General features: G+C 39.7%; 1 protein-coding gene across 9 annotated transcripts in view; it reads left to right on the top strand.

Annotated features, from left to right (window-relative positions):
• Positions 1-12,228, top strand: part of BTBD9 (BTB domain containing 9) — a 410,681-nt gene that overhangs the window by 107,690 nt on the left and 290,763 nt on the right. The gene's annotated exons all lie outside the window — the stretch shown is intronic.

The following is a 12,228-nucleotide window of genomic DNA, read 5'->3' on the forward strand; positions in this document are numbered from 1 at the left end:
TTCAGTTCCTTCTGTGGTTTGTGGCATTCACTGGGGTCCTGGAATGTATCCCCCATAGATGGGGCAGGCTCCTCCTGTACTTTGGTTTTTAATTATTTGGAAACATACTAGTTTCAGAAAATGAGCCAAAAACTGCTTTTGCTATTGCAGGCTATAAAGTTTAAGATAAGCATCTTATGAAATGTTTTACTTGTCTCTGGTTTGGGAATCACTTTAAGAAGTGTTGGCGGTATTCCAGAGCTCACAAATCATATTGGTTGTTGTGGATCTAGGTCAACATCAACTTCTTCAATAGTCATCCTAAAATATGACTGAGACTGAATGGAGTAGCTCTGGGCACCCTGAGATTGTCTAGTCTTTCCAAGTTTATCAAGATTGATGGGCTCTTTGGAGCTCTAGACACTTGGAAATCCTCTAAGTATTGGCTTTGAATTCTGAAAGTTCTTACAAGGCCACCTTCTTTTCAGAGAGCAATTTTTGCTTTTTATTCAGATTGCAGAGAGAAAATTGTATTGAATTGGTGACAGAAGAGGCACAATTTGATGGAATAAAGGAAAGAATGTCTTTTCTGAGTTGGTTTGGTTTTTGCATTCTTCATATATTTCTTCCATTTTCTTGGGGGGAAGATCTTTGTTTTTTTCCATTAGCGTACTTTACTCAGATCACCATGTCTGCTTAATAGGTATTACAGAGTGATGGTAGCTGTTTTTGTGTGGGAGATTAAAGGATGAGCTTGCCAGAGATGAATGTTAATTGGGTGCATCTAATAAGCCTGAGGAGACTTCCTGCTTCTGTGTCGTCATAGGAACTAAGGCAGAGCAGTTGGACATTCTCAGCATGTCTGTAGCCGAATGCTCTTGACCCATTCTGAATTGGCTACAGTGGATGGCACTGGCATGACACTGGGAGGCCATGTAGCTCTGGAAGCTGCATTGGAAGCATGAGAATCCTTTGCCAGCAGCCTTTGGTTTGTGCTATCTGGATTTTGGAAAGTGTTCTGAAAGGATTTTTTTTTTTCACCAGGCTTTATGTCTAGACTTAACCTAGGGATATAAAGTCACATTAGCTATATTAGCATTAAGACACAGTTCTACGTGTATTTGGTGAGTTGACCTTCTTCCTATTCTAAAAAATTCGTAGAATGACCATTACTTACTTGATGTAGGATAATCTTGCAAATAAAAAATACATCCCTCCATTTTCTAGTCCAGTGAAGATGTTTGCCTTTCTCTTCTGTCCATCTTGGACACTTATTACCAACCATGAGTGTGAGGCTACTTGTAGGGCTGATTTAAGGTGAGATATTTTCTCCTTTTTGAGGCTCTGCTTATGAGCTAGAATCATAAAAATTCAAGAATTGTGCCAAATGTTCTTTTGTTGATGACTGTGATTTAGTCTGTTATGTAACTGTAATGTATAATTTACACATCCTGAAGATCATCAGTCTCTGTACAGAGTGACTATATTTAACCCTCACTTCTTTGGAAAAAGAGAACATTACCAATTATCTTTGAAACTATATTTGTGAGACAATGCACATTGATCCACCCTCTGTCTCCATTTTTAATTTTTGGTGCATTAAGTAGTACTTTATGATTTATTCTATGCTTTTCATGTATAAAGGCTCAAAGGGGAGAGAGCTTAGCAGCAGATGACTAAATCTTGAGGTCCCTACTGCTTATATTGTCTAAACCCAGAACAACAGGCATAATATCCCTGTCATCTCTATTAATAGGCAGGTCCAAAGAGAACAAAAGGGTAAATTTCTCTCCACTATTATCTTTTGGTTACAGAGATGGAGTGAAGAGAGAGAATATTGAAATACTTAATGGTGAACAGTTCTACACTTAGTAGTATGAAAATAACAGTTCCTTTTTCTATTTTGTGATGCCACTACTGCCTAGGTAGTTTTTGAGAAAGGTAGTTTTGAGGTTTTTGAGAAAGAAAATAGTGTTGATTTTTTTGTATCTTAACCTTTGTAAGTTAAGTCCAGTTCTAAGCTCAGATTCCATAATGGTGTCTTGTAAACAAATTCACTTATTCACCACCCAACATTATGCCTCATTGCCTTGCTGCAGGCTCTGTTTATATGAAGTTGTCATGATGTAACAGGAAATGTTGACTGTATTCACATAGGACTGTGTTCCCTTAAGAAAGAAAGCCTTGAATAAGAAAATGATGTTCTCATTAAATCAGCTCTTTAAGAGTAGGTGGGAGGAATTGCTATCGATCTAATAGATTTAATAGTTCATATACAAAGTCTGTGGAATAGAAGTAATATTCTGCAGCTGAGTAACCATAGATTAATCCATCTTCAGACAGAATTCTGGAAGCATCTGTAAAACTAGAAAATTACTTTTTCTTTTTTCAGGCACAACTGGACTAAATGCATTTCCCAAATACTTTAGAATTAAATTATATCCTCATAAGTAGATCTACTAAAAATTATACAAAAAATTGAAATAAAATCATAAAATATAAATGTTAGGTTCCTCTTGGCTACATTTGCTCTGGTGCCAGTTTGTTTGGAAGGGCTGCAGTGTTGAAGGGTAACCAGAGGTCACTTGTAGAAAGTCTTTCTTTGTTAGGGGTTCTCTAATAGCTAGTGGTGGTCTATTTTAGTTCAGTTGGATGAAGTAGTCCTTTTAAGGTGGGTGGTGAAATCAGACATTTAAGCTTCTCTTCATGCTCTCCTTTTGACCCTTTTAAACCTTTTTCTTTTGTTCCACTCACTGAAAGCATAGCACTGAGCCCTCCTTCTTTGTCAGGAAAGGCCAGCCATTCCCTTTCCCCTTTCTGCCCTAACCTTTAATGAGTGGTTGGTTCTGTGAAGATATGGGGGCTCCCAGGACATGTGAGACTTTTGATAGGTATAAGTGGCATTCTATGGATGGAGATGAGGTGTTGCCGATCATATTCATGCTTCATGTTCATATAAACTATGTATTCCATTCATGCTTCACACCCATGGGAAAGTCCGTTTGGGTAGTGTATACCGTTTGAAGGTTCTTGAAGCAATAAAAAGTAAAATAATACTATTAACAACTACAATTCTGTGTATCGGAAATGAAAAATTGCAGAAGGAATTAGGCCTTTTGATAAATTTACAACTAAAAGAATAGACCTGTATTAGGATCAATAGCAGTACCATGCACTTCTATAGAGCACCGCAGTTCACAGAGCACTCTTCATCTGAGTTTCACGTGGCCTTCTATGATAGCAGGTAGCAGGGTATAAAGTGGTTTCTTTAGACTTAAAATCCCTGGATCTAAATCTTCATACCAATGATTTTAATCGGGATGATTGCTGCATTGTATTATTGAACTGCTTGAGTAGTCAGTCTCTTATTGGTGAAGCCGTTCTTTGTGCCTCCTCTTTTCCCTTTTCTGCCTCTCTCATCACTGTCACTTTCCAGTTTGGAAACTGAAGCAGATGTAGCCATCTTTCTTTACTTTTGTTCTATGCTGGCATTTGCCTTCTTCTAAATGAGGTTGTCCTTTATGAGACAGCTGGCAATTTGTTTCTACAGTCAAGGCTCATATACTTTCAGAACCTGGGATGTTACTAAGCCTTCAAAAATAAAAATATCATCTGAATGAGCACTGCCCTGATGCTGATGTGCTACGCTGCCTCCTCCCCACAAAACAAAAGCCACAACCTGAATGTGTCTAGTCACTGGCATCAGTACTTCTCCTTATCTACCCCACTTCTCCTGATAGTTTTAAACAATCAATAGTAGTGCGTAAGAATGGCTATAAATAGACATTGTATGTGTGTGTGTGTGTGTGTGTGTGTGTCTTCATATGGATCTCTTTTCTCCAAGTAGTCATTCCTTCAGTTCATTTTCATGAGCAGTACTCTTAATATGATTTTAATACCAGCCCATGAAGAATTTTTTTCTCTTTCATTTATATCAGGGTAGTTGAAAGCATCATGAGACTTTGAAAGCACAATGGGAACATTTCTTAAAACATGCTTTTATTAAATCAACCTTATGAGAAAAATTCTATAAGCCAGATAAACCCCAAAGCTCCCTGGGCTTTAATGAGTTGCAGAGTTAGGCATTGGGTTAAGGATAGGGAACCATGAATTCCTCAGAATTTTATACTTGGAGTGCATTGTCCAGCCCAGTCAAAAAACACTGCTTTTTGACTGAATCGTTGTTATATCTTTGTCAATTCTGGTGTTTTTAGGTTAGGAATATTTTAGAAACTTGTTACTTTTATATTACATGTATCATAAACTTTAACATTAGGCTACATGGAAATATTTAAGCCTCAACCGATATTGTAGATCACTGTAGTAGTTAGTTAAACATGTGTATAGTACAGTGGTTAGTTTAAATTCTATCAGTATAGTAGTTAAACGTATTTATAGGGGCACCTGAGTGGCTCATGGTTGGACATCTGCCTTTGGCTCAGGTCACAATCTTGGAGTCCTGGGATCGAGTCTCACACTGGGCTCACACCACAGCCTACTTCAACCTCTTCCCATGTCTCTGCCTCTCTCTATATAGTTCTCATGAAAAAATAAATAAAAATCTTTTTTAAAAAATCCTTAAACATTTATTGACAGAATAAATAGTTTATATTGATAGTTTATATTGATACGGATTCACTTTTAAAATCTACCACTTCGTAGTTAAAAGCTCACTTCTTAGGGGTAGTAATGGTATTTCCTGACATTTATTAATCTGTTGATTACTGCCTCTAAAAGGATTGTTTTGTTTTGCTTTGCGAAAGGATCAGGCTTTGTGATTTACATCCCAGCAACACATCAGCTCTATTATAGAAGCTGGTAGGGATTTTGCAGAGCATGTTATGTAAAGTTGCTAAAGAAGCATTCATTTCAGTTCAGTAAGCGAACTCCCACCTTTTGCTTGGCACTGCAAAGACAGTGACAGACAGTGAACCCACATCCCTATTCTTAAACAGCTCACAGTTTACTGGAAGAGGGAGTTTTATGTGGGGTCATCTCAGCTGATGGCACCTCACCGATAGTCACCATATGGTGTTTGGTGTGCACCCTGTGATTACACGGGTTATGGGAACCACCCCATCTCTTTCTTCAGTTACACTTGGTGTTGGTTTTTCAGTGCTCTGTGGCTCAAGCTCAGTATCCCCACTCTGAGCTTGGACAAGAGCCTCACCCCATTTCATTTACCTTTCTTCTGCTTGCACATATCTGAGGTTCCATCTTTCCCAGAATCGTACCTCCTGTCCTTCCTGTCATCTATTCAGGCAAATCTTTTACTCTCTTGTGTGACAATTTTCCAGATCTATGTGAAAAACAAGTTGATGGTTTCCCTTCATCCTTTGTTTGAATTGTACTTAATGAATATGTAGTTAATCACTATCATTCAAATGGGATTCAAATACACTGAAGGTATTTACAAAATACTGTGGAAGAAGAACACAGGCGGAAATGTTTAATTATTTTTGGGGAATTCAGAAAATGTTTCATAAAGAAAATAATCTTTATCTAGGTCTTCAAGGATGAGTCCGAGTTGCCCAGGTGGGAAGATTATTTGGGGGCAGAGGGAATAGTGTATATGAAAAGTTATGGCATCATGAAAGAACATGGCCTTTTGGGGAACGTGCTGGACTGCATGCTGTGCACGTTCATCTGGTGATGCTGGTGCTGGGAGACAATGGCAACCAACAAGATTTGTATGATAAGCTCTGAAATACAAAAGCCAAGCGCATGCAGTTCTTTTAGAATGCTGTGTACTGGCATGTTACCAGCTGTTTAAGGCACTTGATAAATTTTTTTTTGATGAAACATGAGGCTAAGAGGAGCTGGCTCTTTGATCAGGGGAGGAAAATACGAGTAATCCTTTAAGAACCATATTCATTCATCATTCATCAGGCATTCATTCAACAAATATATACTGAGGCTGCTGCGTTTAGAGCAACAAGGGAGATATAAAGATGCTCCTGCCCTGTTTGTGCAATGCCTCTTCCCCAAATACAGGGTTTTATTAGATTTTCCTTTTGAGAAGTGTTAATTCTGTGCCATTTTTTTATGGTTTATGCATGCTTGCTACTAAAGCTAAAGCACTGTATATTATTGCTCTCTCCAAAAGGTTCAAAACCATTTAACCCACTCCACTGCTTTATTTCAGGAGTTTCTCACTCTGCATTTTGAGGAGAGTACAAGCATTCAAATGGCTGGCATTTTTCTGTGTATTGTGCCTTTCTAGCCAGCATTTATAAGGTCAAGAAGGCGGAGCATACAGGATTATAGATGTGAAAGCTGATTTGTACTGAACCTTTTAGGCCTAACGTATCGTAGCTGCCATTCTTTACTTATAGTCGATGCAAAAAGAATATAGTTTAACTGTAGCAAAGAAAAACTGAATAACACTGAAAGCAGAATAGAAATTTTATTCTTAAGAATTGGACTCCTGGTAATATGCCCTATTATGCATGTGTGAGAGAACATTCAAACCTGTTCTAGAGGATTATTTTAAATTCATCTGTTCCCTTCCTCTCCCTTCCCTTCCCGCCCTTCCCTTCCTTTTCATCCACCCACTGCTTGTTCCCTTCTTTCCTTTGCCACATATTTACTGAGAAACTTGAATGCACCAGCACTCTGCTGGTATTGGATTACAATCGTAAACATCAGGCTCCTTGTCCTATGGGAGGGTACAGCAGTTATTCACAACCCTGGCTGTGCATTAGCTATACATACAAGCCTTTAAAAAGCACAGATGCTGAGGCCCCTGCCCTGGAGATTCTGATTCAGTGGTTCTGAGGTGGGTAGGTAGGACAACTGATGAGTTAATAGGCAATTAACAGTTCTCTGAAGTGAGGTATACAGGATAGTTCAGGAGTTCAAAGGAGGATCACCCAACCTAGTCTTGGAAGATCAGGGTTGGTGGGAGGGGTGCAGAATAGAAGGCAAAAGCCTTTCGCAGGCTTTTGGGAATAACATGTATGGACTGCAAGAATGAGAGAGTGTGGAAAATTGGTAGTTTATTGTGGTGGGAGAAGAGAAGAAGCAAGAATAGTGAGAGATGATTCGAGAGGCAAACAGAGTTCAAGTCATTCAGGGCTTTGTCAGCCAGGGTAAGAAATTTGAATTTTATCCTGAAGACAATTGAATAAGAGAGGGAGATTAGAACAAAATTGGAAGACTTTTGCAGATATCTAGACAAGAAAATGGCCAGAAGTGGCTGGAATTAAAATAGTGGAGATGTAGAGCAGTGGACAATTTAAAGGAATATTTAGTTTTAAAAAAAAAAGTAAATCACCTACAAAAAAAGTATTAAGTTGATAGAATATGCTGACCTTGGTTAATATTAAATGTGTTGTTGGAGGTGGGAATGAGAGACATCAGTATATCAAAGAGTAGGTTCTTGGCTTGGGCTCATGGGATGGATAAAAGTACCATTCACTAAGATAAAAACACAAGAGAAGGGGGCAGATTTGGGAAGGGAGGTAATAAGTTCAGTTTAAACACGCTGAGTTTGAGGTGCCAGTCGGACATCTAGGTAGAGGTGTCAACTGGGTATTTAGGCAAGTGGCCTGAAACATGGGAATAGGATCTGAGCTAAAGATAAAGATTTGGGAGATATTTGCATATCAACAGTAACTGAAACTGCATGGGTTCGTGAAATGATTGATTCAGTGTGTATATATAGAGAAAGTTCTGGGTCTAATGGTTTAAAACGCTTAAGAGCACCAACATTTTAGGAAAGGAGAAGAAAAGGGAGACCCTTAGAAAGATTGAAAAGGAATGGTAAAGGTAGGAGTAACATCAAGAGGATGAACTGTCATATAAGGCAAGAAAGCTTTCTAAGAATGAAGGCATGACCAACAGGGTTAAGTATCATTAGGAGATTAATTTTTTTAAATTCCCATTTGTTTTAACAACAGGAATGTTCTAACAGTTGCATGGCATAGGGAGAAGTAAGTTCAATGGTGTAAGCTAAAATAATCATGAGTTACATCAAATCATCGTGTTGTAAACACCTTAAACCAATACAGTGTTTTGTTTTGTTTTGTTTTTAAGATTTTATTTATTTATTCATGAGAGACAGAGAGAGAGAGAGGCAGAGACACAGGCAGAGAGAGAAGCAGATTCCATGGAAGGAGTCCAATGTGGGACTCGATCCCAGGGCCCCAGGATCACGCCCCGGGCCAAAGGCAGACGCTCAACCACTGAGCCACTCAGGCATCCCGTCAATACAGTGTTATATGTAAATTTTATCTCAATAAAACTGGAAAAATAATCATGAGTAGACAATTGTTTCAAGAGATTAGGGACAACAGAGATAGGATGAATGGTCTTTCCTAGAGGCAGAAAAGTTGAAGGAGAATTGTTGAGATAGAAGTTTGATCTTTCTGTTGGTTGCCACCATCCCCTACCCCTCTGGGGTGATGGATCATTGAAGACCCTCTGTGAATCAGACTCTGTGTTCTACGCTGGGAAGAGATCCTTGTTCCCATGGATCTTAATTATAATAAAATGATTTCTTAGTAATTGAATAACAAACAAATAAAACTAATCAGGAAGGAAATAAACAGGATGCTGTGAGAGGACCTACTTAAGATAGTGCAGTCAGGAGAGGAGGACACCTATGGAGGTGTCTTTTTTTTTTTTTTTTTTTTTTTTAATTTATTTATGATAGCCACAGAGAGAGAGAGAGAGAGAGAGAGAGAGAGGCGGAGACATAGGCAGAAGGGAGAAGCAGGCTCCGTGCACCGGGAGCCTGATGTGGGATTCGATCCCGGGTCTCCAGGATCGCGCCCTGGGCCAAAGGCCGGCGCTAAACCACTGCGCCACCCAGGGATCCCTGGAGGTGTCTTTTTAAACTGAAATCTGATGGGTGAGAAGGAGACAGGATGGAAGGAACCTCAGCAAAAGTGTTTCATTCAGGGAGAGTATTAAGTGCATAAGTCCTAGGATGGGAAAGAGCTTGGTGCATTCTAGAAACCAGCAGGAACAAAAGGTTTCCATGGCCACAGTGAGGTGAGCTGAGGAGAGAAGTATGAGTTAGGCCATGTACACATGTATTAGTTTATGTTTTATTCAAGAGCAGTGGGAAGCCATTGGAAGAACTAGAATGACACAATCTGATTAAGTTCTAAAAAAGTCATGATGGCTGTTTTGTGGAAAGTGGGTAACAAATGGAGGAAGGGCAGGAATAGAAGCAGGGATATCAGTTAGTGGTTGGTTGGATTAGGGTGGGGGTAGAGAAAAGAGGATGACTAGCAAAATGTGTTCTGAAGATAGAATCAGCATGATTTACCTGATGATTGTTTGAGGGATAGAGGGACAGGGAGGAAGAGGGAGCACTTCACTGTGTGGTTAGTGTCTGTATAAATGGTGACACTGTTTACTGAGGGGGAAGAAACTGAGAGGGGGCCAGATTTTCAGTGTGGGTTGGGGCTGGGAGAACATGCAGAATTAAGAGTTCCTATTTTATACATGCTAAAATTCAATTACATAAGAGATTTTAGCTCAGCACTCGAATGTAGATATGTGGAGGTTATAGGAGAGGTTTGGTCTGTGGCTAGAGATTTAAAGTTTATTGATATATAAATGTGTTTCAAGCCATAAGAATAGACAGGATCATTTGAGAAGAGGAGGCAGGACCAAGCCCTGTGGAATGCTAGCATTTAGGAGTCAGAAAGAGGAGACAAAGCTTACAAAAGCAATTGAGAAAACAGCTAAAGAAGTAGTAGGAAACTCATGGTCCAGCAGAAGCTGAGAGAGGAGTGTTTTAGGAATGAAGGGAATATGTGATTCTTGAGTTGTTCTACAATGGTCAGAAAAGTGACTATACATTTGGCCTCATGTAGATTAATGTTTACCATTGCAAAAGCATTTTCAGTGTTATGGTGGGGGCAGAAGATGTGTGAAAGAAAGAGCAAGTGAGGAAGTAAAGTTATACCAATCACACTGGATCTATTAGAATCTATCTAATCACTCTTTTAAGGGCTATATGATGGCCCATAGTGTGGTTCTACTGTAACTTATTCAACCATTTATGATCAGTGAACGTTTGCCTTATTTTCGTTTTTGCAATTGAAAATGAGGCTATCATTAACATTCTTCCCTCTGCTAACCTCATCTCACACAAGCATGTGCACCTCTGTGTGTTGTATCCTTACACACTGGTGAATTTATTTGTATAGGAAAGATTCTAGGGATGAGATTACTAGGTTGAAGAATATATATGTATTTTATGTAATTTTAGCTGGTATTGATAATTACTTTCCTAAAAAGCTGGAAAGATTCACATTTCTCCAGCAATTTATGAGTGTTTGATGATACAGGAGAAAGGAGATCTACATGAAGGTGCAAAGTTTTTATATAGGGTAAGAAGAGATGGATTCTTAAGCATGTGTGAAGGCACTGGGCTATGGTAGGAAAAGGCCACATTCTCCGTTGTAATGGGGGAGAAAAAAAAGGCTTGAGATGTCCATAGTTTTATAGTTTGGGAGGTAGTAACATGAGGAAGTTTTATAGTCTCAGTGAAATAAGATATGGAATCACCAATTGAAGAGAATTGGAACTTGGAAAGCTCAAAAACCAAAATCATTACTAGGAAGTTGAGAATAGTGTCTAGTAAGATTGGTGGGCCATGATGAATTAAAGTGAAGCCTGCCTGTGTGAATTTTCTCTAGCTGTTTACTGTCAGTTGGGTTTGTGCTCAGAGGACATGGATACCTGTGGTCAACTAGCACTGGAGTTTGCCAGGCAAGTATGGTAAAGGGAGAAGGATAAGGGAAGGAGGGTATACTGCAAGGGAATGATTATTCATAGACCATATAGTCTCAGCTCAACAAAAAAGGAAACAAAAGGTGATAGGAAGGGGTTGTGAGATTGGGACAGGGTCAATGCATTAGACAGACTTTTTAGCAGTGAAGATGCTAAGGCATGTGAACAGAAGGGTGGGAAGGGGCACTGGAATATGAGGTATGTGAATTTAGAATTTTGGCTCAGGTATGATTTCTGTTGAGAAAGTCAAGGAGTTGCCTGTGAATTTGGGTCACCGAGGAATAACAGAAGTGGGATCCCTGAAAGAGGATACTAAGGGCATAACAGACGGAGATATTGTTTGCATAGTGTCCGTTCTTGACATGTGGTGACAGGAGTGAGAGTAGAGGGGCAGTGAGCCAGGAGTAGAAGTTTCCAGTTGGTGGAGCAAGTGTGAAGTTGGCAGACAACTGTGGCAGCGTGGGTGGGAGGTGGCCCTGAGCTTTGAAAGAGCAGAGAGATTTGTAGGCAAATGAGGAAGAGGTGGGTGTAGGATAGTAATGGGGAATAGTTGCCTCCCCTCCCTCCTGGCCCTGGGACTCATGGGACATTGAAAGAAACAGAGTCTTCTCTTGTGAGCGATGCGGGGTAAGCATATTTACATGTTGATGATAAGGAATCAGGAGTGAAGGGAGAAGGCAGAGGGACAGGGTGGAGAGCAGAGGCTCCTGAGAAGGGAGAAAAGATGGGCTGTAGTCTTACTGGCAAGATTGGCCTTGGCCTCCTTCTAGAGGGGCAGCAAGCCTGGGTGTGGGTTGGGTAACTAGAGGCTGGTGCCTCTTCCTATTTACCATAGAAGGTAGTGAGAACAGCTGCTGAGGGTAGGGCTGTAGGAGACTGAAAGGAATAGAGGAGGTTTGAAATAGCAGCTGTGGAGAGTAGAGGAATAGACATGAGATGTGGAAGGATCTTCAGGAGATGGTGAGATTATGAGTTAGGCATAAACTTCTCCCTCTCACCCTTCCCTTTACATATGTAATGTCTATTTTACTCTGTTCCCATCAGACGGAATGAATTTGCTTGCTCATCTGTGTTTCCATAGTGTTAAACGCCTACTTTTATGTCACTCATCATATTGTGTTACAGTGATTTACCTGTTTTCCCTTTCACAGTGTGAGCTCCTTGATAGTAGGGCTTATGTCTCATTTATCTTCTCTTCATGATCACCTAGAATAATGATGAGAACATAGCAGGCACTCAGTTAGTGTTTATTGAATCGAATTGAATTACACAAGTATAATCATTTTCTTATAGTTCTTTTCCTTCATTGATCTGACACCATATATTCTAAATAACTTACTGGTTTCAGTGGGCACACTGTGCACATTAAGGGTAAGCCATGCCATGCAAGAGCAAGACCTGTGCAGAAGATTAAGGTATCCCACTAGTCTCCACAGGTTTGGCATGAATTTATTTACCTGAAGAATTTATGTCAACAGAATCTTTGTTTGCCTTGCT

Source organism: Canis lupus, chromosome 7 (assembly GCF_048164855.1).
Source record: "Canis lupus baileyi chromosome 7, mCanLup2.hap1, whole genome shotgun sequence".
Classification (NCBI taxonomy): domain Eukaryota; kingdom Metazoa; phylum Chordata; class Mammalia; order Carnivora; family Canidae; genus Canis; species Canis lupus.